We start from the raw sequence: 14,651 nt of genomic DNA, 5'->3' as shown, positions 1-14,651 counted from the left end.
TCCTTCCTCCTCTGTTCTAGCAGATGGGTTTTTGTATCTTGGTCAAAGGAAGCATTTCTAGTGACTGAAACCACTGCTGGATCATCCCAAAGGTACACCCATGGGAACAAGTCAGTCCCAAGGACTGGAAGGCTACCTAAGGCAGCTGACATTTTTTACAAAAATAAAAATAAAAGAGGAAAAAAAAAGAAAGAAAAAGGTGTGTTTCTGGATGGAGAATCACAATAACTCAGCTGTTTGCTTCTCTTCCTTAAGTAAATTCCTGGAAGTGGCTGGCAGATATATCCATTCATTACCATCTTCCCTCGCTACACGCCGCACATTTAATTCTTCAGCTCCTTCCTCCCAAACCTCTCCCAACCCTGCAATCCTGTTAGCAGCTCTTCGCCTTGCTCAGTACAAATCCCTCAAGAAAACAGGCAGGTAACTGCCATAATGCTTTGCAATTACTGGAAAGCACAAAAATTTTCCCCACTGTGTTCATTCACTCTTAGCAAAAGGCAACCTCTCCCTCCTCCTCGCTGCCCACATTTCGAAGGACCCACACTGCTTTTCTCATCACCAGCGATGATATCAGTGATGAGAAAACCCACAGATTTTCTCATCATCATCAGTGATAGTGCCTGGTATGTCAGAGAAACAAACCCCTCCACACACATGGGGGTGGTCTTCATACACGTGGGGAAAACATACAGCACCTGTCCTACTGCACCTCACCCTATAGCACCTGTCCCTATGGTTTAACTCCACCTGCAGAGAAGGACCTCCCTGTGCCACACAGTCAACCCCGATGCTGGGGCTGGATGCAGAGGAGCAGAGAATCCTAATCACAGAATCATAGAATGGCCTGGGTTGAAAAGGACCACAATGCTCATCCAGTTCCAACCCCCTGCTATGTGCAGGGTCACCAACCAGCAGCCCAGGCTGCCCAGAGCCACATCCAGCCTGGCCTTGAATGCCTGCAGGGATGGGGCATCCACAGCCTCCTTGGGCAACCTGTTCCAGTGCCTCACCACCCTCTGTGTGAAAAACTTCCTCCTCATATCCAACCTAAACCTCCCCTGTCTCAGTTTAAGACCATTCCCCCCTATCACTACCCACCCTTGTTGACAGCCGTTCCCTCTCCTGTTTAAATGCTCCATGATGTTGCACTGACACGAGGCCAGAGGAGCCCTTCTCCAACCATGCAGTGCATCAAGAGGGACAGAATTGCCTGTTTTCCTCTGTATATTTGCAGGAATTAAAATTCATGTGTTCTTTACAGCATTTATCTCTTTCTGGCTGGTTCCAATGTGTGATCCAAACCGTTTAGTAGTGCATCTAAAACCTATTTTCTCCCAAAAACGTGTGGAAAACACTTTGCTTTTTTGGCCATAAGTGCACTGCTGCTGTAAACAAGTTTTTTTTCTGAGCTCTTTTTAATGAAGATAATTAAGAACACATTATAAAGCAGATTACTAGTAGTAAACAGCAAGTAGCAAATCCCATCTATATAATATAGCAATATTATTAGGTTTTTTTCCACTAAAACTCCAGACACACCACCCTGGCCATCCTCCTAATGCCAGGAATTCTTGATGTTAGGTTACAGCTCTACACAACCTGTTATGCACACTGGTCTAAGAATACTGAAGGCTACTTATCATTGAATACAACTGGATGCAGAGGCCAAACAATCATTTGTCAATTGATAGCATGTTAAACTGCAAAAGCAGGAAATAAATGATCCTGAAAAACCTGCAAGCCATCAGCATTTGGGAATCTTTTAAGACAACCCTGCAGACATTAAAAGGGAGGTGATGGGGTATTTTGACAATGGATAGAAAAGAAGAGGGAGCACCACAACAGCACATATTATTTACTGCATCCCTGACACTTTTGCACCAGCATGTGATCTTGAAAAGCAGCTTGGCTGATTCAGAGTAATGACATCACCATCTCCAGTGCATTACTAAACCATGAAGCCACCCTCAGAGGGAGAGAGCTGGTTCCTGCTCTCACCACTTGCCATATGTCTCCTTTTCCTTCCTCCACCGTTGCATACTCATTTGCTATGGAAACAAGGCTCGTGTGATCCTGCTGTCTTTCTTATTCCCTTCACCTCGCTTACCACTTGCAAGCCTGTAGGTCTGTCTCGATCAGAGCTGACAGATCAATAGAAAGCCCAGAGATAACTGGCTCCTCAGAAGTGTTGTGAGGATAGGATGCTGAGAGAAAGGGAAATGCCCTGCTTCTGTCCCTGGGAAATGTCCCATATGGGTTAACAGGTTGGAGTAGCTAATGCTACTGGACACCCAGTAGTCACTGTAAGAGAAGGGTTTGAACTATGCAAGTTTCCACTATAAACATCTTGAGTAGAAAATTCAATCAGCTACCATTAAAAAGAAAACACACGAGTCTTCATTATTTTTAGTGCTCACAGATCTTCCATCTTCTACTCTTTGCTTCTGTTTTTGACTTCTATTAGTACAAAAAAAAAAAAAAAAAAGACAGCATCAGCCAAGCAAGACTTCCTTAGCCCTATCAGAGCACTTCTGTACCTGTTACTGGCAATGGAGCTGAAAGCAAAGCCTTCAGCCCCACCACACCAGTGCTGCAGATGCTGATCGGCGCACATCCCAGTGCTGTAAGACTGCTGGGAAATATCTGTCCCGTGAAAAACATGCGATGCATCTGTTCATTGCTAATCTCTTCTTGCCTCGTCACTCAACATCCTGGTTTGCTTTGGTTTTCCTTCAAGGAAACAGAATTATATTTCAACAGGAACAATAGCAGTAACATCAGCTCTGTTATCAGTTAACGGCTCTTTTCTCCCAAATATTTTTTGCACCCCCTGAAAGTCTCCCATCCTGCATTTTCCTTAGATTATGTTTTTTTGTTTTTTTTTTCCATCTGGGTATTTAAAAGAAAAAGGATTAAGGGATACTGTTAAAACGAAAGCTCTACTTAATACCTAACATCTTAAATTCTGTAACTATTTTTCCTTTTCCTACATCTCTAATAAAAGGTTAGAAAGATCTTTTAGGCTGATTGTTACCATGGGACTAAGCAGCCTGCGGTCTATTAATTCAACTCCCAGCAGTTTGTTTAACTAGTTAGTGTGCAACACTAGCAGGGTCATGCTGACATCCTTATTTCAGCCTGCTTTTCAAGTAATATAATTGGACTACTCCTGATGACTTACAATTGAATTTTGGAAAGTTCTCTTGTGAACTTCGGCCATCTATTAGCCTGTGTCACAAAGCTGGGTGTTCTGCATCACACACAAAAATAAAAACAAAGATAAATGAGAAAACATTATGGCTTATTAAATCAACCTTCTGCCGATTTAGGGCCTGACGCAAATTATTTTCTAATGCTAAAGGCTGACGTTGGTTCTTTCCTGCTTTTTTTTTTACCTTGCCTGTTTCCCTGCCAGGTCTGGAGTTTCATCATACTTTCTTTCATATATAAAATGCTTTCCAAGTTTTCTTAAACTATGACTGGCTCTGAACATGTTAATTCCTTTCCTCTTGAACGACTGCTTCTTCCTCTCCAAGGTGTGCCTTGCTATGCAGGACTCCCCAGTGAGGAGCTGGAGAGACGTACACTACTGATAAATTTAATTAACTGATGATAGATAAATTCAGTCCTGTAGTTCAGTTGTACTTCAAAAATCTTCCTCTACCTTTTTGGTTTGTGCTACCACAGGTGACACCAAAAGGAAATGCCTTTTGTTAAAGATGAAAACTTGAATATCTTAAAAATGGTGCATGTGTATGCCCAGAGTATATAAAAGTGTTTATGTCTTTACCTGATTTGTAGCTGCTGGAGCAGGACACTCATTTATTTTAAATTAGAGCTCTTGAGGAAAGGGGCGACTTGTATGGGTTTAATTTTCTGCAATAGTTCAACCTTTGCCATTTAGAAAAATTCATGAGGACCATTAATATTTCATAGAAACTGAATGTCTATGTATGCCATATGCAAACTGTGTTGCAAATAATTATACTTAACTCCATCCTTGTAAATAACTCATAAAAATGAAGTTAAATGCATGTAGCTGCCAACAACTTCATAACCACAAACAAAGTAATCTAATCTTTCATTCAGAAAATTACTATAAATGTCAACCACTGAAAAGTAAGGCACTTCTGTGAGCCACAATAAAGGACATTAGAATCAAGCTATGCTCAACTGCGTAACACTGCAAAACCTTAACAGCCCCATCCCTGGAGGTGTTCAAGACCAGGTTGGATGGAGCCCTGGTCAACCTGGGTGCAGGTTGGTGGCTCTGCCTGTGGCTGGAGCTTGATGATCCTTGGGGTCCCTTCCAACCCAAGCCATCCAATGATTCTGTGTTCCCAGTCTGATTGAGGCAGCAGAGCCACAACGTTGAGCACTTCCAGTCCCCCCAGCCTCCGTGCAGCTCTGCCCTCCATCGAGGTTTCTTCGACAAAGATGCAAAGCCATTAACTCCCAGCATAAACCAAATGAGAATAGGCAGGATTTCAGTCAGGATCCTCCACAACAGACCTCCACCTGTGTGTTTAATGAAGTATTGAGGAAGATGAATGCACAGAAGCTTACACTGAGTAAAATGAGCACCACCTTGGAGAAAGCTTTTGATGAGAGGAAATTGCTCTGTATTAAGAGCCCTCAGGAGTCAAGGCAGAGACAAACGTTACATTCAGTTCTCTGAAAATGAGTTCTGCTCTGTATCTTCACAACTTTAACTAAACTGATGAAAGTGGTAGAAAAGGAAGACTTGGTTGCTCTTGAGACTCCATAATTTGCTTCGTGAATGCTTTAAAAAGAGATGGGCTGGCAAAGAAGATCATTGCATTTAAGCAAAATACAGTAGTCACAGCACTTCTGGTATCAAGAGGCAAGGCACGTGACTCACAGATGAGAAAGGAGCTCAGCTGTAAAGGTAGGAATCTGGAATGAAGGAACACAGTGCAGAAAGAATACTTTGTGTCTCGGGTGAACAAGAAAGAAGTGGTGATCATTAGACAGCAAATGACGTCAGCTATTAGCAAGGCAAGAGGAAGAAATTAAGATCAACAGGGGATGTGATGATTATAAGTACCCCATTTAGAGCAACAGTCCTTGGATCAAAAGACTGCCACCGAGATTGCTGCTCAGGCTTTGCTCATCACCCTCCCAGCTCCTCGCCACTCTTCTGCCTGGAAATTGCTGGATTTTACACACTGACTCCCAATTCGAATTTTTATTTCACCTCTCCTGTTCAGGGCAGTTTTGCTGTGACTGCGGGATTACAGCAATAACCCATGGAAGTGCCCTTTACAACTCCTGTTTTGAAGTTACTGTTGAACATTTTTTTTTTTTCCTTTCTGTTTTTAATCAAGCTTGAAATGTTCTACCTCTAAAGAAGCCTTTAGAATCCTCTCATTTTCTCTGGATAATACATCTCTGAACTACATTGTTATTCTCTAAGAAAAGGACTATTTTCTGTCACTTGGAAACCCACGCCTCATTTTGAGCTGAAATAAACCCACTAATAAAATTAATCAGAAGCACTATTTCTCTGGAGAGAGTCAGGGAAAATATGATGGGTTATAAACCAAGCCACAGGATCCAATAATGCAGCACAGGCAATACTGAGGAACAAGACCTCCGCTGGCTGGGACACAGCATACCTCAGCAGATGGCTGTGTATTACTGGAGAACAGCACAGATAAGCCAAAATATAAATAAAAACCAGGTAATCAGAAGTTGTAAGCACACCAAAATCCTTGCAGGAGATCTGCATGGTCCCTTAAGATCCTTGTCCACCATTCAAGGCTTAAGCTTCAGGTTTTAACCGTGCTATTGGTGCACCTCCTTTGGGGGCATCCCATTGGCAATACCCCATCTCTAGAAGACAGGAGGAGTAGTGTATCCTATTAAGAGTTGATTACTGAATAGCAGTGAGATTCAGGCTGAGGTGCCAGGAGCACAGCTAACAGAACACCGAAATAGCAAGCCCTGAATGAAAACTGGGGGATCATTTCTGCCTGAGTCTCCTTTCAAGTTTCTCTGTAAAACAGAGATAGTTACAGCAATTTCCCAAGTGTGTAGGATGGGTCAGCTAGTGACAGCAAGATGTTTTAGTTTGTAAAACAATGTCTGCCAAAAATTACTAAGTCAGATCCCTGTAATGAAAGTGCAGGGCATCTCTAATGGAAGCAATAGCAGACAGACAGCAGACTTCGTTTTATAATTTTTATGACTGAGAGATGAACTGACAAAAGCTGACAGTGATGAAGAAAAGGTGCTGCTCTGGAAACTGGCCAGGGACTCTGAAGCTGTTATCTACAGATAGGCAACAGATGTGGTGCTTCAGTAACAAGCCATGAGAAAATACAGCCAATGCATACAGTAAGACAGCAAAGTCTCTTTTTTGTTTGTTGGTTTTTGTTTGTTTGTTTGTTTGTTTGCTTGTTAACATGCCTATAAGCAGGCAACAATGCTCTAGCAAGTCTGCTGCTGTTTGTGCTATGGAAGTTTACCATACGTGCCTCTAAACATGGTCCAGAACTCACAATCTCCTGTTCTAGAAAGCTGTTTCTCAGCGGTCTGGCTGGGAGCTGGACAAGCCCCACGCCTGCAGTACTCCATCAGCTCTGAGTCCATCCAACAAGAGGACCAATAATACACACTGAGTGTTACAAGTTCCCTCGCTCAATGTCTGCCCACGATGCCGACTTGACTGAAGCTACAAACTACTTGTTTTTACGTTCCACTAAGACAACACCTTTATCTGAGCACCTTTATGACACAGCCTTGATTATGCAAGCTGCTCCGTTTTCCTTTCTTCATCATTTCTTCCGCTGGTTGGCCGCCATCTGCAGTGCTTCTTGCTGCCTTGCTCCTTGCCCCAAGCAGTGCTTCTCCCCCAAAATCCCCCAGACAGCAGCTCTGCTCCCTTCAGTGCCACGTGCAGACCCCGACTGTATCGCTGTGCTCTCACCATGCTAAGTACCAGGCAAAGATACTTCCACAACCTTGAGGGATATCAATGTTCTAATGTTCTATTTTAGCATAGATTTCAAGTAGCTTCCTTTAAAAGCCCTGTCAAAAGCTTGAAGAATTGGACCATACAATAGAAGCAGTCTTCATTTATTTATAGATGCAGTGTTCCAAAGGAGAACAGACTCAGAGGCAAAGCTCACCTTAGCATCCAGGGGGGCCTGAGGAGCACTTTGTGTAGATAAGCCAGCTCCTCCTCGAGCTGTATATCTCAAGTACAGTATTAAGCAGATGACTGTTAAAGTCTTTGCAGGAAGAAAATATTTGACTATTCCTTTAATTACTCCTGTTTGATTTGAGATAACCCATAACAACCAACTCAACGCATTTATCTGACTTCCCCCAGTTCCATAATTGTCACCGTGGATCTGAAATCACCAGCTTCCAATGAGGCACCAGCATTCCTGCAAAGTCATGGGCTCTTGGGAGACAACCCCCAGTCAGCCTCCCCTTACATGTGACAATCAGCACACCAATCCTGCTGATGTGATCCTCCAAGACCGCAGCCCAGCTTCAAACACAAGGCGGCATTCGCCTCCCCGCGGCTTCACTCATGTTTAACTCTCTGCCATAGCAACTAAGCCAGCAAATAGACAATAAACTGCTTTAGGTATCAACGCATATATTTTGCTACGCGGGATCCTGATACTTATGCACAAGGACTGAAGTACTGCAGTGATTTCAGTATTGTCATTTCTGTGACTGTATGATGAGACTTCTGTTTGGTGCATTTCTTAACAGCTCAGCTCTTGCAGGGAAAGGATTAAGGTAAAAAGAAATAAATCCTTAATCCTTTTTATTTTTAATCTTGTAGTTTGTGGGGAAAAAATGCGGAAGGACGTAGCTTGCAGTTACACAAAATGGTAATGGTTTCATCCTAATTTTTTTTCCAAATCTACTAGTATCGTTTAGACAAGCTTAAGACCAAGAATGACTACTAAGGAAAACAAAGGAGTCAGTGAAACTTCTGGACTGCATTCAGTGTAGCAAGAATTGACATGCTAAAATCTCGTTTTTTACTGTTTCAAAATCTGCTTTTTCCAATCAGCGCCATTTAACTCAGCTTTAATTACTTACAGGTAAGAAACCATCCTTCAGAATCTTAGCCCAAGCAGAGAAACACAAGGTGGGATCTTTTAAAAACAACTTTGGGTGACAGAAGTGTAGAAGTTACAGAACAGAAGGGCAGACAACAGGGAACACATCCCAGCATCCAGAGCAAACCACTCAAGTCCAGCACAGGGTAACTTTGGTCAACAACGAACTTTGTGGCTTGCACACCATGCATTGGTTCCTTGCTGATCTCCTTGTTGGTGTGCCTAAATGAGATGACCATGGAAATGGAAAACAACTTTCCACTTTGTATCCCCATGCACTGGGCTGGTACCACACTGTACTTTATAGTGCTGTGAGGACAAGGACTGAGCCACACCGAGCTGCCATTACCACTCACCTCCCAAAAGCTCTCCCCATGACTGCTCCAACTTTGACCTTAAACCATCATTGTCCCCTTATTCATTCCTATCTGGTTTTACTGATACGGAAGCATTGCTACAGTGGTTAGAGCCATAGGATCAATAAAGCAGAGATGGAACAAACTGCATTCCCATCTGCCTCGTCCATCACCGGCCAACCTGGCAGCTGAATGTTGCTGCACGAATTCCATTTTTCACTTGACAAAGAGCCTCTCTTGGAGCCTACTGGTGGAGGGATCTAAAACCTTATATACATTAAGGCACTGAATTGATACCCTGCCAGACGAAGAAAATCTCTCTTTATCTGGTGAGAGCTAATGATGATTTATTAGGCAGAACAGACAGGTCCCAGGACATATTTGCAAGCACTTGTCAATCAGAAAAGAAATTCTTCTAGAGATTTGGGCTAAGCTTATTTCATACTTTTTATTTAGAAGACATGAGAGGAGAATGAGGCTTCAGTTTAGAAGTACTTCTAAGATAACATAGAGCTTTAGAAAGATAAAAAAAAAAAAAAAAAACCAGATGAGAAAGGACATCTTAAGTCACTGCATACAATCCCATGTCATTGCAGAAATGCCATTGAGGAAACACATTTAAATGAATAGGATTTGGGGGACAGTAAAATAAACACAAAAGCTTGCAGAGAGGATTGCTGATAAAAGGAATGTCTGGAATGAAAACAATGGAAAAGCATACTGCCTTGGAGCTCAATGAAAGCCAACAAAACACCTCCAGATACTTTCATTCATGATCTCACCATATATGTTTTTCCCTCCAGAACAGCAGCTGTCCCACCAGGGTAGGGCTCTGCCCAAAGGTGATGTCTTCATTTCACCCAGGGACTCTAAAATTCAGAGGGAAGAATCCTATCCCAGTGAACACCCTGCTGTTTGCCAAAGGTTTGCTCACATTCCTTTCAACAATTGCTGTCTTTACCAAGAAGGAGGTGGCAGAAAGCAAGACAGAGGCAGAGCAGCATGTCAGCACTCACAGCTCTTTGCTAACAGTCTCAACAGGAGGAGATGCCACCAACACACATGGCACCTCCAGCTCAGGGCACAGCAAGGAGGATGCTCATGCTCTGCCCTCCCTGCAGGGCTTCTCTCTTCCCTCATCCCTCCCTGGCCCTGAAATGATCCCTGCACACCACAGCCGTGCTGCTGCTCAGGGCAGCAGTAAGCACCTTTGGAAAGCTGCTGGTGTCCCAGTTACAGCAGTGTGTACCAAACTGGAGCTGAGGCTGCACCATCCCTGTTTGCTGGTATTTATAGCAGAGCAGCAGGAACTTGCTTTGGACTGCTTCAAGGCCTCTCTCTCACAGTGCTTTTAGTTTAAAAAAGCAGAGCACAGCCCATGCTCCCTGCTTGAATTATAAATGCAAGCGTTCTCTCTGTGCTCCCTTAAAATGAAAATGGGCTTCACAGAAGACAGCCAATATTTGCAATTGTTTGCTGTAGAGAGGTGAACCTTACCTGAGCAAGAGAGACACACTGCAGGATGTCCTACAAAAGGCACTGCTGACATCCTGCATTCTTCAGCCATCCTCAGCAGCAAGACAGGATCCTGCTCCCAGACAGCCCAAATTGCAAGAAAAAAAACACATGGCATGATTTCCTTGTCTCTCCAGGTCAGGGCTGGCCCCTCAGACCACAGCCCCACTTTGGACACCCCAGCAGTGGGTCAGCCCTGCATCCCCAGGGCACTGCCCTTCCCAGCACGGCAGAGGTCAGGGCTCACACTCCCACTGCAGAAAGCTATGGCAGTGGCCCTTGGTCCCAAACAGCTCTTGGGCCAGCCCTGCTAGAAAAGAAAAGAGCTTGTTCATACTCAGTGTATGAATTGTAATATAGACTTGATGTATTCACACTGATGCAAGGCAATAAATACCTGGAAATTCAGTAAAGGATGAAATGAGGCACATACTTTCCTCCATGGCCTGCTGGGTAGACTTATTCTGCTGTGTACCTCTTCCCACTAACTGGATTTACTTGCACAACTTTAACATTTTTAATATCACTTTTGTGTCTGTAATAGAGATTTTCTTCTGTCCTTGCTGCCTGCAGTTATACAGCCCATTTCTCTTTGTCACTTGAGCAGAACCATACCTCCAAAAGAGGTTTATCATCACCAGAACTGAAAGGCAGTTGAGCAGCAACACTCATTGCTCCAGCTCCCTTGACTGCAGCCTCAGCTCAGCTTGGTTGGCCAGCTCTTGCTGCCCCAGCCAGCAGTCCCTTTGCTCCAAAGAGGGGCTAAAAGCACCCTGCTTGCAGCCTGCAGCGGTGGGTATGAGGGTGCAGGAGCAGCAGTCACATAGCATCAAGGAACAGAATAAATCCATTCAGGTCTCTCCACCCTGTGATGATCAAAAACAAGACCATGAAGATTACAAAGAAACAACCTTCATTACATCTGGGCCAGATCTGCCTGGCTTCCATTGCCATAATTAATGATTATTATTGTTACTGCTCCTTGCTGTGTTTTGTGCAAGCTTGTTGCTTGTTTGATGGGGAATCTATGGAGACAGCCCTGACTGCAGCAGCCCCAAATCTCCAACCCCCTGCCACACGCAGGGCCACCAACCTCCCCATTCAATACCAGCCCAGGCTGCCCAGGGCCCCATCCAACCTGGCCTTGAACACCTCCAGGGATGGACGGGGCATCCACAGCCTCTCTGGGCAGCTGTTCCAGTACCTCACCGCTCTCTCTGTCAAGAACTTCCCCCTGACATCCAACCTCAATCTTCCCTCCTTCAACTTGAAACCATTTCCCCTTGTACTTCCACTATCTACCCTTGTAAAGAGTTGACTCCCCTCCTGTTTGTAGGCTCCCTTTAGGTACTGGAAGGCTTAAAGGGAGAGACCACTACACAGCTTGACCTGTGCTGGAAAGAGGAGCAAAAAGGGAAACGTCTCACTTCAAGAAGCACAATGCTCACAAATCCAGTTCAGCTGGGAGGCCAAAACCATACAGAATGCTGGTTTAGTGTTTCTGCACATGCTTCAAGCCACAAGGAGCCCAGCAAATGCTCCTTCCCATCAGATTGTTGAAAAATTAATTAACCACCCTTAGCACCACGCTCCTTAGCTGAGAGCCCAGCTCAGAACAAAACAAAAACTTTCCTTTCTAGAGGGTGTTCAGGTTGTTTGGGAGATTACACAGAAAGAATGAAGTTACCACGTAGAGGTAATATCTTACAGGCTTCAGCATCTGCTCCCGTACATTTAATTGCTTCTGGTGGAAGATAAATTAGTCCCCATGATAGTGTTTCATGGGATGATCCTTGTAAAGGAGGAGAGCTGTGCTAGTGGGTTTTAAAAGTCTACAGTAAAACAACAACAAAACTGTAGAGCAGCTTACAGATCTGCTTTAAAGATGCTGCTGCTGATTCACGTGTAATAAAACATCCTCTTTCTTGACTGGCTGGATCTGCTCTGTTACTCTTTACTTAATGCTTTTTTTATTTTTATTTTAGATTTAGAGCACACTATAAACACCTTGCAGAGAGCGGATGTGCGAGCGCTGTGATTTAACCCCATCAGTGCCACAGCAGCTCTGCCGTGCGGGAGCAGAGTGACAAAGTCATGCATTGTGCAGCACATTTGCTTTTCTCTCTCTCTCTTTTTTTTTTTTTTTTTGTTTAAATTAAACTCTTTGTATAAATAGTCATTCTGTCTGATTATATAATCTCCCACATTTAGATCGTCTGCGTTGCAACCATGGCAACTCCTCGAGCCAAACGCGTTCGGTTCAAACTTCTTTCTAAATTTGCTGATGAGGGTGAAGAAACAGCTCTGGAAGCCCTTCTCAGACAACCTACATTTGTTCTCTGCACGCAGAGCTCAACCCAGCCTGTGCTGATAGCACCCAATGCCCTAAATAGGGGCAGGGACAACTGTCCATCATGTTCCAGTGAGCTGATCGCATCTCCGATGCCAGACATGGGGAACAGCAACGCCATTAGGGAAAATTAGTGCTTACATTTGGTTAATGCTAAGTAAAAGAGATGTCATTCTCCAGCTCTGCTACAGCACATCTCTGATGTGCAGAACAGGCAGCACTCACAGGAACTGTGCAGATTTTCTCCCCTTGCCTCAGCAGAGCTCTTCGTTGTTGGTTTGGGAACACAATACTGAAGGGTCCCAAATCCTTTTCTCCTGTGCCTAATAATCCATTGGAGAACAACGCCAGCCACTCTGAATGCCAATATTTTGCCCTGCTGAATGCAGCCTGCTGGCTGGATGGAGGGAGCAGCTCAGCAGGGAATTAGGAGAATGTGGCCAAGCTGCACCGAAAGTGCAAGAACTGCAGAGCGCAGCCCAGCACTGAGCTCCTCGGGTTGGCAGCAGGTAAAGCAAGGCCTAGAGCTGTGTGCAGAGTACAGAAAGCACAAGGAGATTTCAGAAAACAATTTGGAAAGGGGGGGGGGAGGGAAAAAAAAGAGCAACTAGATAATTAACCATCATCATCGCCTATTGTATTTTTTTCTACTTATAATTCTCGGTATTTTCTTCAAAGGGATGAATCATCACAGTCAGGTCTTTTTTTTTCTTATGCCATAAATACCTCAGATGAAACATGTGGCCAGCTTTCCAAGTAACATATCTGTCCATGAGCAGACAGGGTAATCTTGGATGTGTAACACCTCCAGATTTGCTGGGACTGAAATCCTGCTGTGCCAGGTATCGGCTCAGTGCTACGGTCAACTTGGACGGCTTACAAAAGAAGTTAAATTGTGCATATGCCATTGCCCATCTGTCTTGCACAACAAGCTGCTCCTGTACCAGGAGGGGTTTCTGTGGGCTTTGCCAGATATGACCTGAGAGACTGCAGACCCGTTTTTGCCTTCACTATAGCCCTGCCTCACAGCCAGAGATTGTTATCCTCACACAAACAGGGCACAGACTAATCTAATCCAGGAAACAGAAACCTATTCCTTCACTTTCTATTTAGATCTTCACAACAACAAGCAAAACTAAGAGTGTCACACTTCTTATTTCAGGCACTCCAAAGCCTGCACTGCTCCAGCTTCAATTGGATATTTACTACAACAAGACCAGCCGTGCACAGGCGATACAGGCAATAATTGCACTTGCAAAAAACAAGTGGCAATCAATATCTCACATACAGTCTGATCTAGATTATACATAGCCAATGGTGATGCTAATAACTTACTTATATTATTTAACTTCTTTCCAATTGCCCCTTAATTACTATTCTAGGCATACCAAAGTTGCTCAGAAATTTCATGACGAGCCCATATACTTTTTCATCTTATATTGACATGAGCTTTGACACCATTAAGTGCCAGTTTGCTTGCTGCAGACTGGAGGGAGAACAGAAATTAAATGCAGTAATTAATTATGTGCATTTGAAATCAAATAGGAAAAAGAACGCACAAAAAGTAAGGTTACTGAGCTCATACATTAACGGGAGCTTGTTGCATTAATCTGGTTTCTCACTGATGCTTTCTAATTCACTTTTCATTACACAAAGAGAGGGGATACATTCTGCCAGAGCTAATACTTTTGTGAAGATGTTGGGCTCATTTTAAATGCCTATTCTCCTATCTGTAGAAGATGGATCTCTTTGTTATCTTCTTCCCTTCCTGATAATCCCACAGAGGATTGAATAAACTCAGACATTCAAGGGAATAATGGTAGCACTGCAAGCCTGACATTCACAAAACCCACCAGGACTCAGCATAAGGTGGGGAAGGTGCTTAAATAAGCAAATAAAAAGCCACCTGAGCCTCCTTTGCAGAATAATGTTGCAGGAGCTTCTCTGGGAGCCGAGTAAACAAATAAATTAATAGAAGTCTTTGCCTCTTGTTGGGTATTATTCACGACGCTTTATTAGGTTGCTCCCTGGAAGCCTAGGTAAATTCTGACTGTGACTTCCTTTTTGATCTTCTTTGCCCAAGCTATCTGCTTTAATGTAATTCTGGAAACCTTTCAAGGAGTCTGCATTCATAGCCCGGTCTGTACTTATTTCCATTTGAAAGGACAGCTGGTGCAAATCATGGCTGGAGACACAGGTGATGGGAGCTGAAAGGGCAGAAGGAGAGCGATGGGAAGGCTTGTGTTACATGAGCAGTACAGAGCAGGTATCCAGAGCCACTGATATGGGAGAAAGTGAAGAGCTCTGACCTCACCTCTG

This window comes from Phasianus colchicus, chromosome 17 (assembly GCF_987193195.1).
Source record: "Phasianus colchicus chromosome 17, bPhaCol1.hap1.1, whole genome shotgun sequence".
Lineage (NCBI taxonomy): Eukaryota > Metazoa > Chordata > Aves > Galliformes > Phasianidae > Phasianus > Phasianus colchicus.
This window is presented reverse-complemented; position numbering follows the sequence as displayed.